The following is a 15,334-nucleotide window of genomic DNA, read 5'->3' on the forward strand; positions in this document are numbered from 1 at the left end:
GATCACAAGGGCCTCATTTTCATATTTAAAAATATTCCAAACTTAATGTGTCCTTTTTCGATGTACAGTTGGCCAATAGGAGAAAAATGGAGAATGTTACATGCACATATCTCCAAAATTAAAAATTAAGGGGGAAAAGGCTATGCAAGTTCTTCATTTAAAACAGAGTTCATAGTACAGGCCCCGGCTATATTTATGATTCTAGGAAATGTAAGGATGGATTATTTTTTCTCTGGATAGATGTCCTTGTTCTGGAAAATGACATTAACGAAGATCACCAAAACTTTTGGATTTGGAAATATATTGTATACGAATGAGATGGAGTTTGCAAAGGAGCAGCACTAGCTGTTCAAACAGGATTGTGCAGTCTTTCCTAATTGATTGGAAGATCAAGACCAGGGAAATTTTTACCCTTATCTGTCACCCTTTGGCAAAGGGTATTCAAGTTCGCTAAATTAAGTTCTGCGAGAAGAGGATTTTCAAGAAGACCTGGGCACTAATCACCTTGCTAAAGTCTTGCTTTCAGCCCTTTGGCGCCCAGAAAACTTTTTCTCTAAGATGAGAAGAAAGGTAAATCTTTGGCTCAGTTATCATCTGAAAAGGTTCTAGAAAAACAGAAAGCTTCATTGATTTTCAGATTAATGGCTATTGCCTAAGTAGGCTGGTCCTCTCTGATTGGACAGCATGTTGACTATATTGTTAAAAGGTCTATTACTGCGTACCTATATCAAGAGGTTTTTTATTAATTACTATAATGATTTGAACGATAGAAGAGTGTTTGAAGATCCATGGTTCTGGAGTGAGCTGGATTATTTTAACTTAAGGCACCAAATTATTCTGATACAACATTATGTCCTGGATCCAAATGACTGGAGCTCTGTTAGCAAATACCTTGGGTATTAGATTTACCTGCACTCTTCGGACGTGCATATCAGAGTTAATGAGCAAGATATCAGAATTAATGCTGAACGTAAATAGAGATATAATGCACATGCAGGATTCTTGAGTATAAAAGTAAGATGAGAGACATACTCGTAAAATATATCATTTTATTATGATGGAGTCATTTAATACAATGGGAGTTCTTTCCTTTTATATCATTCTTGGGCTGTTGCCCTACCCACACATCTAACTTCCTCTTATTAACAAATTTATTAAAGGCCATCATAATAATACAACAAAAAGACTCCATGTTATTGTGTGTTATTCTAAAATCTCCCTCAACGCAAAATACATTTTCTTTAAAATTTCTCATGAATATAAGATCAAAAAACTTAATAACAAGAAAATAAAAAGCAATGTCTTCTTAAACAGGATCTCTCTTCCAGTGTGTCAGAAATTAGAATCTTACAGGTACTCCATCTAGTTGTCTCATCACCATCAAGAAGGTAGAAATCCAGAGTTCCCAAATTCCTTGAACTGCCAGACTCCTGCATTTTCTGCATTCCCAAATTTCCAAATTCCTCAGACTTCTAAATTCCCAAATTACTGAAATCCCCAAATTCCCAAACTACTTGGACAACTATTCATGCTGAGTGAAACCTTCACCAAATCCTTCCTGCCTGGGAAATCAAACCACTCAGAATAACAAATCACCCTTAGTTTTTCTCACCATCATCTCCTTTGTTTCATTGGGATAAATATTTTGTTCAGTCTGCATGAGTAAATGGTTTATCCTGTCTTATCTGAAAATGTTCGAAATATCTAAACATATCCTCAGATTTTAAAATATGTTTTACTTCTCCGAGTTGGCTATAAAATTTATATTATGTACAAGTAGACAACCTGGAGATTTCATAACTCATGACCAATAACAGAGACTTTCCTACTTGCCTTCCATAAAAAACTGTACAATTAATACTAACTCTGTATTCACAAAAATATATTTACATCAATGAAATATATTTACATCCTCTGTTGATCAGCCCACTATCTGGAGATGTGAAAATATAACTTTTGGTATTTATGCTTCTTCTTTTTTTAAAAGAAGTATAATATGCACCCTCTGCTTACAGGGAAACACAAAAGCACTGTATATATTCACCTCAAGAAACCACACAGAATTACATTAATAAAAACACCTTTCTATGTACAATCATGTTTTCTGCATTTAAGGCACCTCTGTCTGCTCAAAGCCCGAGCGTTTGTGGCTGTGTGCTTCAACAGGGTTGAATACAGGCTTTAATTTCTTTGCAATGGAGTTCGTCCTCAGTTTTGGGCATCAGATTTCTGCTTTTTGTCTTTTTCAAAAAGGGATTCATCTTCCATTTCTGAGTATCATAACTATGTGCCTCTTGCCTTCCTACATTCAGGATTTCCTCTCTCGAATAATCATTTCTCTGAGAAAGCCATGGGTTTACCTGGTTTCCATCCATCCTACATCTTCAGTCCCTCCGAAATCCTTACGATGGAGTTCAAAAACTTGCCCATCTGTCTCTGAATGAAATGCCATGCATGTCGGTCTCTAAGTTTTTTACTTCATCCTCACAAGACCATCATGGAAATGACACCATTCCAGACATGGCTTGGTCACCTTATGGTTTTTTTTTGCCCACTTACATCTTTTGGGCGGGAGACAGTACAGCCTAGAGTTTATTCCTTTGGGACTGCTATGGGCATTGATCTAGTATGGGCTCTTTTTTGGCGGATGGGTCTTCCTTCCTCTTTAAAGCATTGAGAAAGCCCTTTTCCTCAAAACATTATTAAACTTTTGTCATTTCATTTATGCTTCTCACCAAAAAATCTAAAACATACTTATATTTTCAGCACACAATCTCTAATACCTCTTCAAATAAAAGTACGTTCTTTTTAGGAAAAAAAAAGAATCACTCTTTTCAAGAATAAATATCATCTTCCCCTTGCCTCACAATCTTGAATTGCAGATTCAATTGTGCTGAAATTTAACCAATTTAAGCTCTAGATCTTTCCACTTGCATATCCAGTATCATTATGGCTCTAATACCATGTTGGATTTTTTACTATGCCAGAAAGATGAGAAACAATTAAAAATGGGCTTACACAAAATATATCATTTTATTAACATTGGGTCATTGAATACAATGGCAGTGCTTCTCTTTTATATCATTTGTTGGGTAGATGCATTACCCACATGCCTAACTTCCTTGTATTGACTAATTTATTGAAGTCATCATTACACTATAATAAAAGGGCTCCTGTGTTATTGAGTGTTATTCTAACAGCAGATACTCAGAACATTACCTGAAGGGTTTGCAAGTAAGACTTTTATTATAAGTTTATTTTAGAAAGTACCATAGCCTTTACACATACCTTATGCAGCTAGATTCTCCTAACTAGCTTCTAACTACTCCCTTACTGGTTTCTATCTAACCTCCCACTAGCCAGACTTTAACTCCCTCGCATTACAAAATTTGCCTATTTTATAAGAGTATTCCAATGTGGAATCTCAACAGATAGGGAAGTCAAAAGACCAAACATCTTGGTTACTACCTGTTGACCAATGGAGTGGCACCTGAAGAATATCTGAAGACTCCATGCCCAAAGATGTACCAAAGGATGTGTACCATCAGAGATCATCATATTACCAGAGATTTTTAACTCTACTTCTTCTTCTTATCATTTTCTGTTGTACCCAAATTCCACAAGACCTACGGGGATAATGTAAAGTGATGCTAGTATGATGAGTTTGAGTCATGTAACAGAACTAGGTAGCTTGGGACCTTGTCATCAAGTGAGTATTACTCCGGGAGATTTTTTTTACTTGGTTAATTTCATCTTCTTACGAGGACTTAATAATTAATTGAGTTTTTCCTCCAAGCATAACCCCAATGCCGGAGTATGGCTTGATGGTAAGGCTTGGAGTGAGTCCTAGTGTCTAGAGTCATTGTATATTACCATACTAGATCGTGCAATATGGTCAGGTCTAGGGGGTCATTTTTTTAAATTTTTTAATTTCCCACAAGGTGGAAATTAGAATAAAATTTGTATCTGAAATGTAATAAGTGATGTCTAGAGAAGTTATATAGGGTATGAGTAATAAAAATTGCACCTCTCACACTCAACTTTCTACTAAGACACACTTTGAGGGGTTAAAAATGTGCTTTGGACGCTCAAAACCCACTTTTCCCAAGTTTAGTGGAAAATGTGACAATATATTAAGCCAACAATTAAATAAATGGAGAAAAATAAATATCCACACATGCCAAACGATATGGAAATGAAGTGGAAAATCATGGAAGAGTTAAAGTAAAGTCCCAATGTGATGTGGACTCCTAAAATCAAGGAAAAAAACATGTGTTCCAAGAAAATCGAATTTTTGGAGGGGGCCACAAGATTCCCAAGGAAAAACACATTTATTAAGGAGAGGAATTCGAATTGCTTGGATGAGTCATCTTTTTGGTGGGCTTTGACTTGGATTTTGACTGAAGATAAGTGGGGAGTGACCTCCTACCACTCCACTCCCATATACACTTGTCCCTCCTCAACAACGTGTTAGCTCCTCTCAAGGATTGCGTGGGCCTCTCTAGGGAATTCAAATTGCATGATAGAGCTTTGGGATTGTCATCATCACACTTGGCATTTTGTTCTTCATTGGGATCTCCACCCATTCTCCTATATAATTGAGCCTTGGGCTCTCCTTTTGTATCTTTTGCAACGAGCTATTGTGCTTGGGAAAGCTCTGTTTCTATGTACTTTTGTTCTTCATTTGAATAAAAATACTTTGGGGTTCATTCATAATTGTTATTCCATTGGAGCATGTGCTTGGTTCATTGATGGTATAATCCTTTCGATTCTTCACTTATGCCTTTGAATTATATTTCATTTGCTCATATGCTTTTATAGAATTGTAGATGTATAGCTATCTTACATTTACAATTGGTTTATCAATATGCTCTAGGTGTAGACTACCTCTAGTTGTTTTCAATATAAATTTTTAAAATTATCTCACCATTGTTTATCGATTTAATCCATATGAGCTAATGTGTGTTGGAAGTTTTGTAGAGGACCATTGTTGAATCAGCTAGCAAGTGTGAGGGGAAGTCTTCAAGAGATCATCCCACTCTTGGCATTGTTTTCAAGGAGTTCTCATTGTTATTTGAATTTCGTAAGTCTAATCTTTAGAAGTACTTGTTCTTGCAGAGTTCTTTTTTCTACATAGTTTATGCATAATTTCATAAGTCTAACCTTTAGAAGTACTTGTTCTTGCAGGGTTCTTTTTTCTACATAGTTTATGCATAAGTTCAAAATCTCAAAAAAAAAAAGTATATCTTTTGATCTTGTGCTTTCATCTCTTTATCTAACTAATCAAGAGCATTTTATAAGCTAAACAAGTGATGGAGTCTTTTCTCATCACTTGATTTAGTTTTTGTATAGTATTTTGTAGCATTATCACCCACTTATATGCTCTCTTTTTCACACTAACTTTGGTTTTAGTTTTGCAGCCCTAGCATTCTTTCTTGTAGGTCCTCTCAAGCTTCAAGACGCATTCGAAGGAGATCGTGGGCATTAGGAGAGTTTGTGAAAGAAGCTAGGTCGTGTATCATTTTGGAGCTTGTATTCTCTAATTGTAGAAACTCTTCATCTCTTTTTGAGGCTCTCATTCTTAAAGAGATTTCCTTCTTGTTTCAAGATCTCACATTGTATCTTTCCATTATTCCTTGGGCAGCCCTCTAAGAGGCTCTAACCTCATTGTAACAACATAATAATAAAAATTTATGTTTTTGTTGTGGGAGCATAGGTTTTGCCCATAGCATCCTATTCTCCATTTAGGGAAAAAAGATTGTGGGTGGATTGATTTGTTAACAGTTCTATTTCCTTCCTTTTATTTTTTACATATATGCATGCTCTAATTGGGAAGTAACACAAATCCCATTTTTTTTTCAAGTTTGCTGCATGCCTTAAGCTTGCATCACTTATCATTGTTGCTACAAGTTTCACGTTTACATTTCCATTTGCAAGTCAATTTATTCTTACTTTATGCAAGCATATCTATTATTTTAGCAAACTTTGATATATTTAGCTTGGCACTTGCCTAATAATTCATGTTTTATCGCTATGCCACATCTCTATTTTTTGTATATTGAAGCATTGTGTATAGGACAAGTTTATTTCCCAAAGCAACTATTTACTTTCATGTGAAGCTAATATTTTTTTCTCAAATTTAAAGTTCTTTTTGCAAAGCTATTGTGAACATCAATTTTATCTCAATTCATTTTCAAGGCATTGATATTTATATTGAGAAGTTTTATTTGTTCATTTTGCAGGCACATACATCTCAAGCTTCATTTGCTTTAGTTTGTTATTGGTTGATCATTTATCTTTAGCAACTCACAATTTTAATTGTTCATGAAGCTTATGCATGTTGTGTTTACTTGAACATCTATACCACTGATCTTGTGGAGCATATTTAATTGAAGCAATTTCTATATTTTACATAGCACTTGCAATCTCACTTGCATATCATATTAGGCATCCTAACTTAGTTGCATTTTAAACAAATTAACCTCCAAGCATAAACTTGGTTGATAGAAATCATAGGAAAATGACTTTCTTGGAAAGTTCTTCCAATTGATACGAAGTAAGGTAAAGGCATGTGACCCTGCAGTTATGAAGGTGGCTTATCTCCTTGTAGGAACAAAGATACACAATGGCTAGTAAAACTCAGGGGAAGGGTGTCGTTAATGACACCACCGTGTCCTCGACCACTCTTTCTTACAGTCACCCCAATTTTTACCCTTTGGTAAGAGTTCAAGAGGAAGATCTCCTACCTAGATTAAGCATTTAAAATTAAAAGTAACAAAGATAATTGCATCCAATTTTAGTTTAAGTGCATTTCATATTTAACACATCTTATTGTTTTACTTGCAAATAGTCATTACACTTGTCATTTATGAATATGTGTTAAATTGGATACTTTGAACAAGCATTTTCTCATTATGCAAATAGAATTCTAGTTGGTTTTCCTTTGCAAGATATTTTTTCCTTGTATGCTTTGGATTAATAAGTCATCATATATCTTGAAAGCATTTTAATATCTTGCATTGATTTCGCTAAATCTTTTGTTTCATTTTCAGGATTACTTGTGTTTCAATTTGAAGCACCTTATTTTATCTTGAGCAAATATCATTCATTTTGAGCAATATTTTGAAGGCACTAGTTTTACATGTGCTTATTATTATCTCATGTGTTGAAGGTTATTGAAGTTGATTTTAACTCATATTGCTCATATTATATTTGCTTGTAATCTAAAAAAGTAATCCATTTCACTCCAACATCCCCTGGAAACCTCACATTTTTTAACTTAGTTTTCCATTTAGGGACCAACCCCTTAGCTAACCTAGGAGATAAATTAAACGGAGAGAATAGGGTATAGGTAACCGCCCCTTCTCTTAGTTCTTGCCACCAACCACACCTCGTGGGGTTAAAGGCTTTTCTCATTAACTGGTAGGTGTCGGCGGCAAGCAATAACACTACCACTGTTGGCTTTGCATTCTCTTTGCCATTTTTGCTGCTGGAATGGAATCTCAACAGCCATGGGAGTTGGACAGCTAAACACATTAACTGTTACACTACTTTCTGCAACTGTTACTCTGTGACATGGCAGTTACTCAAGTGCAATCTTGCCATGTCCTTGGCTTCCTCTACACTTAGCAACCTCCAGGTTACAGTCTTCTCATGCTTGCCATTATTTCCCAAGTAAAGCTAGTTGGGCATCACACATTCAAGTAACATGACTGTTGCAATGCCTCACATTTTATCCAATAATTCATGGATACTCAATCTCAGAGAATGTTGAAAGCTTAGGGCACAATAGCCTATATCTGAAGGCATCAGGTCCTAACTCAACTAATCATATTTGACAAACACTCTCTCATAGAGAATGCTATAAGCTCAAGGACCAATAGTCTAAGGCGTTGAGTCTAAAAACTGATTGTATTTGATACGACATTACAAAGAAACTTATTATCAGCAAACACTTGAGTTTCCAACTAAATTATTTCAGAAACCAGCTGTTTGGGATTGAGATTGCAAGTGCAATTTTGCCATGTCCTTGGCTTTCTCTACACTTAGCAACCTCCAGGTTACAGTCTTCTCGTGCTTGCCATTATTTCCCAAGTAAAGCTAGTTGGGCATCACACACTCAAGTAACAAGACTGTTGCAATGCCTCACATTTTATCCAATAATTCATGGATACCCAATCTCAGAGAATGTTAAAATCTTAGGGCACAATAGCCTCTATCTGAAGGCATCAGGTCCTAACTCAACTAATCATATTTGATAAACAATCTCTCATAGAGTATGCTATAAGCTCAAGGCCCAATAGCCTAAGGTGTTGAGGCTAAAAACTGATTGTATTTGATATGACATTCCAAAGAATCTTATTATCAGCAAACACTTGAGTTTCCAACTAAATTATTTCAGAAACCAGCTGTTTGGGATTGAGATTCTCACAGGCCTTGCAAATCAGTCCATAATAATCACTTTGACCTCTTGTACCTGGTGTCCTGGCACTTGACAAAATAAGTCTTTGTTCATCAGAGATTGCAATTTTCTGAAGTTTTGCAAGTCAGTCAAGCAATAAACGCCCAAACCTTGTACTTGGCATCCCAATATGTGACAAACTAAATCTCGGTTCCCTCAGTGACGTCAGGGAGATTTTCACAAGCCTAGCAAAATCAACTAAGCAATAATAGCACAGAACTATTACACTTAGCATCACATGTTTCTGGAACATAGCCTTCTGGCCTTCCACAACTTCCCCTTGTTAGGTTCTGCAATTTTGCTTTGCTAAGCATCTGGCCTCCATAACCTTACTTTTGTGGGGCTAGTTTTTCTGACATCCTGCCTTGCAGAGCTTTCTCATCTGCGGCATTGCTCCTGCAAGCTTGCTCTTCTACAGCATCTAGCAGGACTTCCCCAAGCTTTGCAACTTTTTTTTTGGTAACTCCAGCAAGTTCGCAACCTGCCCCTACAAGTTAACATTTCACCATTTCTTTGCAGGCATTTACATGATCAATCAATGTTGCGAACATCTGCATTGGGATAGAATCGGCATGGGTCCAGAAAACCAAGAAATTGTAAAAATAGAGAAAATATCAGTAAAAATAAGTAAACATCAGCTAAATTAAGATACCACCAATATATCAGTAAAATTCGGCAAATATTAGCTAGGCCAAAAAATCATGATTTCGCGATTTTTTCGTGCTAAAATCAGGATGTTTGCAACACTGCTATCAACAACATTTCACATGCAACCTTTTACAACCTGCACTTTTCTGCATTCTACAGTTATCTTTGCACCACGGCATTACTATAGGACTTCTGAGACCTTCCTTGACCTGCTAAAACCTGACTTCCAGATCTAAAACATCACAAATTATGAAATTAAACCTCCCCTCTTTCAAGTCAACGGATCACCAACTTCCCATTGAGGAAAATTTTCTTCTATAGTTTTTGTTTAGTATAACATGTGCTTGACTAGAAATATGATGAAATTATATCGCATGGTTCCATGGCTCTATGGCTATGTCCTCCTTGAATATGCCCTTTTGTGGCCTTGAGCTCCATGGATCTATCTTCCATGGCTTTATTCTCCATGGATATGCCCTTTGAGGCCTTGTACTCCATAGATCCACCTTCTATAGTTTTGTCCTCCATGGATCTACCCTTTTGTGGTTTTGTCCTCTATGGGTCTACCATCTATGGCTTTGTTCTGTGTGGATCTAGGCCCCATGGACTTTGTGCTTCATGGATCTCTCCTCTGTGGACATGCTCTCTATGGCTTGTCCTTTATATCTATTCTTTCTGATTTTGTCCTTCAAGGATCTACTTTTCAATGCTTATCCTATGTAGGTCTGCACCCACCATCTTTATCCTCCAATGATCTAACCTCTTTGGCCTTCTCCTCCTGAATTTTTTCACCATAATTGGTCCTTTGTGGCTCTACCTTCTATGGCTTTTAGCATGATAATTTTACTTATAGGGCTTATTTGTACTTCTATGGCGGACTCCGCCACTCTCTCCACAACTTGGCCTCAACAAGACATCACTCTTCCACAACTTCACCGCAACAAGATATCACTATTCCCACAAACTATCCCTCTAAGGGGCTTCATTGCAGCAACTTAGTGGGCCACTATAGTGCTCTTTCCACAACCTGTGTGTTAACTTACTTTGCCCTTGAAGTTCTTAGTCTTTTAGATGATTTGCTGCAACTAATAAGCCTTTGTAGTGATCCTTTCACAACCCCTGTGCAACTTATTCCACCTCTTTTTGCTCTTGGCTTTCTCATTTGTAATTTATTAGGCATCTGCAATTCTCTTTCCACAACTTTTGTGCAATTTACTTAGCCTTCACAACTCCTGGCTTGCATTTCCACAACTTATTAGGACACACCAGTTCTCTTTCAGCAACATTTGTTCAAATTACTTGGCCTCAATGTTTTAGAATTTGGAATTTGACTCGAAAGTGGCCGAGGCTCAGATCAAACTTGAAATCTACCAAGGATCCGACCATACTCAAATTGAACTTGGATCGAAATCAGACCAATTTATAGTTTATGAAACGGTTTACCAAAAAAAACATAAAATATGAAATTTTAATGAAAAAAATATATATTCATATGCATCAATGTAAATCCAAGATTCCAAACCATTAAACCATTAAAGAGTTGTTCAAATTGGACTATTTGTTTAAGTGAATTGATCTACCAGGATGGACTCCATAACTCATGTACAAGATTCTTATGTTGGCTAACAATATTTTTCAATTATCTTCATGACTTTTCATTGATCCGATTATACATGCTATAAACAAAACAAATTATGACTTTATCCTCCCCATTTAAATGCTATTGATTCACAATGATATTCCAAGGGTTTTCGAATTCAAAGGTGTTGATGTGAGGGTCAAGTGAGGGACAACTCCCTTACAGCTTCGCTACGCCACTACAGGATGGGTCAACAGCAAAGCCCTCATTTTCTTTTTCTTTTCTTTCTTTGTAAATTCTAAGCTCATTTCATGCAATTTCCACTAATTCCCCATAGTATCAGTGAATGAACCCCCATTCCACAATAAATATACTAATGGAAATGGCAACACTTGATTTCCCCTTCTTAACTCAATGGAAGATGGTCAATTTTCAGTGAGCCAAAAAGTCAAAAGATCAATTTTTTAGGCAACCTATCCCAAACCATATGCAGGGACAATTTTTAAGCCCTAGGTGGCTGATCTCCTATGTTTCTCTTAATTAAATAAATCAGATTTGAATTTATGAAGCACAGAAATAAATATATCTGAACATGCAACAATCACATCAATAGCTGAAAAATGAACAGTGGAACCATAAACACAATACATCAGTAATTACACCTTCAAATCAGCTTTCCATTTAAATATTTCAAGCTTACAACAAAACCTCCACAAGCTGTCAAACTAACAGTTGTACAGTATAAACAAAAAATAAGATCTGCACTTATTGAGACCATTGTTATCAGAACCGAACCATTGATCATACCGGTAAAAAAAACAGCCAACCAAAAACACATAAATATTCAAAATTTAAAGCAAAACATATATATTCATGTGCATCCATATGAATCCAAACCATTCATACACAAATAAGAAAAAAATCTTATTTATATAGTAGCATGTAAGGGTGCACATAACCAAAATAGCAACGAGTGCAATCTATCTCTAAACCAAAAATACATCAACAAACAGGCCCTAGGTGGCCTCTAGCATGCAAAAAAAATCATGCTACAACAAATAACTACATATCATCCAAATCATTGCCTATATTGGGATCTTTGTCATCAATATTACCCTCTAAGCATTATAATAAGATAGAAAAAGCTTAGCATGTCAAGTCAAGATTTTGTTTGAATGATGGGTACAATTTTAGTAGGGTCATGATAGAGGACTTCAACAACCAATGCCACTAACATCAAGGTACATAGAGGGCTTGTGCTATTGATTAAATGCTAGTTCCATACCCTCATACATGGCAACATCCAATGGAAACGTTGCAATCCCCCAATCCTGAAATCCTAAAAAAACTGTCAAGTCTATTGGATTTTGAGTGAGATCTAAAATTCTACTTTCTCCATATGAAATCCAATGAGGTTGGAACCACTCTCAAACATCCTAAGTCAATTAATAGTTATGTTAAAAATTTCAGTAATGTCACTTTTAATTTGAGAATTTAACATTACCATTAATTGCATAGCATTAGTAGGGGCAATATGGTCAAATACCAGGCTTCCCCAGTCATAAACTATTGCTTTAAAAAAAATTGTGTTCAAAGGGTCCCTGGTAGTGTCGTACATAACCGATTGGTTCAGTATCAAACTGGTCAGTTCAATCTGTGACACTAGTTTGGATCGGTTTTCCCTTGAAAACAGTCAGACCAGCCAGTTCAATACGGTCCGGTCCAGTTCCGATAACACTGATTGAGACAAATCTGGCTGCTAGTTAACTGAGAATCTGTTAGCCTGAACTACTGTACAGTACTATATTGACCGTACTTTGCCCTGCTTTTCAACTTCGGCTCCTCTCCCGTGCTCTGAATCTACCCAACTGATCTCTCTTGAATCTTCTGGGTGTACAAAATGTGTATCTTCAACCTCGCCCATCTTTTTCTATTTTTGGTTTAAGAGAGATAACTAATCTCCTCAATCCTAGAAACTAATCTCCCAAATCTTAGCAACTAATCTCCTTAATCCTAGCAACCACCTTATCTCAACAATGACGTGTATGGATTAGATCAAATCTAACTCACTAATATTCTAGAATTTCTAGAATATTTCATTTAGATTTCTAAGACTAGGAGAATATAGGAAATTTGACTTTCACTTTTATTTATTTAAGTGAAATTACAAGATGGTATTATTTCCCACTTTTACTAAATGGTTGTTGTAAGTTGTCTCAAGTTACTTCTCACACATTCACATCTAACCTATGAAAGAAGCTCCTGCTCAAGCTATATTTCTCAACATACCGGTTCAAAATGAAACTAACCAAACCAGCCAGTTCTGAGTCTCTGACTGGTTTGAGGCCCAACTTGGTGCTTTTGGAGGTCTAGCTGACCAACTCAACCAATTCCATTTTAGCCGGTTTTCAAAACACTATTTGGACTCTGTAATGCTTCACTCTTAGCTTGCTTATATACAACTTGAACTCTGTGAGGCTTTTCTCTTTCCACAACCTCTATGGGGCTTGCTTTTCCACAACTTTGCTTCAAATGGCATCCCTCTTTCAGCCATTGTTACACTTTCTTTTCACAACTTTTCCTTTATGGCATTGTTCCTCTACAATACATGTGGGCTTGTTTTACTGAACTTCATCTTTACAGCATCACCCTTTACACAACCTCTATGTGACTTACTTATTCACAACATTACCTTTGAGCATCACTCTTTTCATAACCTCTTCAAGGCTTGCTTATCCATAATATTATGGACCTCTTTATTGCTTCATTCTTTCCACAACATTTGTGGGACTTACTTATCCACAAACTAGCATTTGTAGGCATCATACTTTTTGCGATCATTATGAGGTTTGCTTTACCACAACTTTGCCTCTTCTGCCACTGCTCTTTATACAACTTTCGCAGGCTTACTTTACTACAAAACTTTGTGTCTAAAAGTATTTCTCTTTCAACAAACTATGCTTCACTCCAACTTTGCAACCTTTGTGCATTTTTGCATATTTGAAATGTTATTGGCCTCTGCAAATCTTCTCTTATCTTGCTTGTTTACAACGTACTAGGTCCTTACAATGCCTCTATTGTGCTTGACTTCCACAGCCTCTAGCTTACTTAGCTGCTACTTTGCCTCTATGAGCATTTTTTTGCTATAACCTCTATGTGGCTTGCTTTACACAACTTACTAGGCCCTCAATTGTCCTATTTCCACCACCTCTACACAACATACTTGACCCTTCTCTTTGTAGCCTCTATGGAGCTTGCTTTCTTGCAATTACAAGTTAAGGTGGTTTAAATTCCAAAGATACTAGACTTGGAATCAAGGAAAATGTGGCAGGAAATGAGAGCCAAAAGTTTGACTCGGATCAAGGAAAAATCAGGAAAATCTCAACAACTACAAAAATATCAAGATATACACATATTTTGACAAGAAAAGAAAAACATTTTCATAGATATTCAAAAAACCCATGTCCATACAATGCACAATATCAATAGATGTCCAAAATTTCACATATCAATGGGTATTTCATGTATGATATGAGTCCAAAAATGATTAAAAATGAGAACTAGAAACATCTATTTATAACTTTATAACACCTATAGAGTTAACTAAATAGTGAAAAAAAAAGCTAATACGATTCTCCTATATCTTCGATGCTTGAACCTCTAAGTTCTTCTACTACTCAACATGAAAAAGAAGAGGCTCCTCCAACATAAACCACTCTAATGTAGGATCTACATCTTCTAGGGCAATCGCTGAATGACATAAACCAACCATCATCATGAAAAATTGGAATTCAAACTCAAACCTTCAGTTCAAAAGCTTAGATAAATTGATAAATATCTCGTGTTTATCATCTTGAATTTGCATGTTGTGAAGTGAAGATTGTAATGGACATTACAAGATCATTTATGTGCTTTTGTGTTAACCAATTGTGTTTTGAAACGTATTTTATCAAACATGCTCTAATTGCACTAACAACCAGAAGCACTAGGTCTAACAAATTAGAATGGAAAATCTCTCAAGTTCTAGCATATCACTACAATAGTTTTTGCACCAAAGGCCTAGCAAGTGGCAAGGGTTCAAGAGTCAAGACTGGGGACAATAAAAAGATGGTAAAATGTAAGAAAACAAACAAAGAGGGGTTCTTTGAATAAAATTGCAATTTTTCTTTGGAAAAAAAAAACAAAGAAAGAAAGAAAATATATTGAATAATGAATGGATCAAGGGCACTTGGCCACATATTCTTCCTTTCGCAAATAGCACTGGCACAGGCAAAACTTTTGTCAAGGCCCTATAATCTCGTAGTTCACCAATAGCATGACTTTGCCTTTCTTCATCAAGGAAGCACCTTTCAATACATGTCAGAAGCCCTCTGCTAAACTCCCCGTCCTCATTAAATCTAGTCTTATCATAAAATATACCAGGCTTAAAATATACCCCACAGCATGGAAAGGTGAATATAGCCTACCCCAATGCACATCAATGATATACCAAAGAAACATATATCTAGCCTCCCCATTCTAATAACTTCTATTGATGACCATTATGGCAAGATCCATTACCTCATAAAGGTAACCCATAGCAAGTTTGTCACCATCAACCATCCTAAAAGTTGCAAGTCAACTATCAAACAATCAAATTTTGAAAT

The 15,334-nt window shown here is 36.1% G+C and overlaps 1 protein-coding gene across 1 annotated transcript in view; it reads right to left on the reverse strand.

Moving 5' to 3' along the window:
* The window catches only part of LOC149250652 (protein OBERON 4-like), a 33,506-nt gene that overhangs the window by 1,573 nt on the left and 16,599 nt on the right, over window positions 1-15,334 (reverse strand). The gene's annotated exons all lie outside the window — the stretch shown is intronic.

The sequence above is a fragment of the Pinus tabuliformis genome, chromosome 7, assembly GCF_031772625.1.
Source record: "Pinus tabuliformis cultivar Carrire ecotype Pingquan chromosome 7, CPIR1, whole genome shotgun sequence".
Taxonomy (NCBI): Eukaryota; Viridiplantae; Streptophyta; class Pinopsida; order Pinales; family Pinaceae; genus Pinus; species Pinus tabuliformis.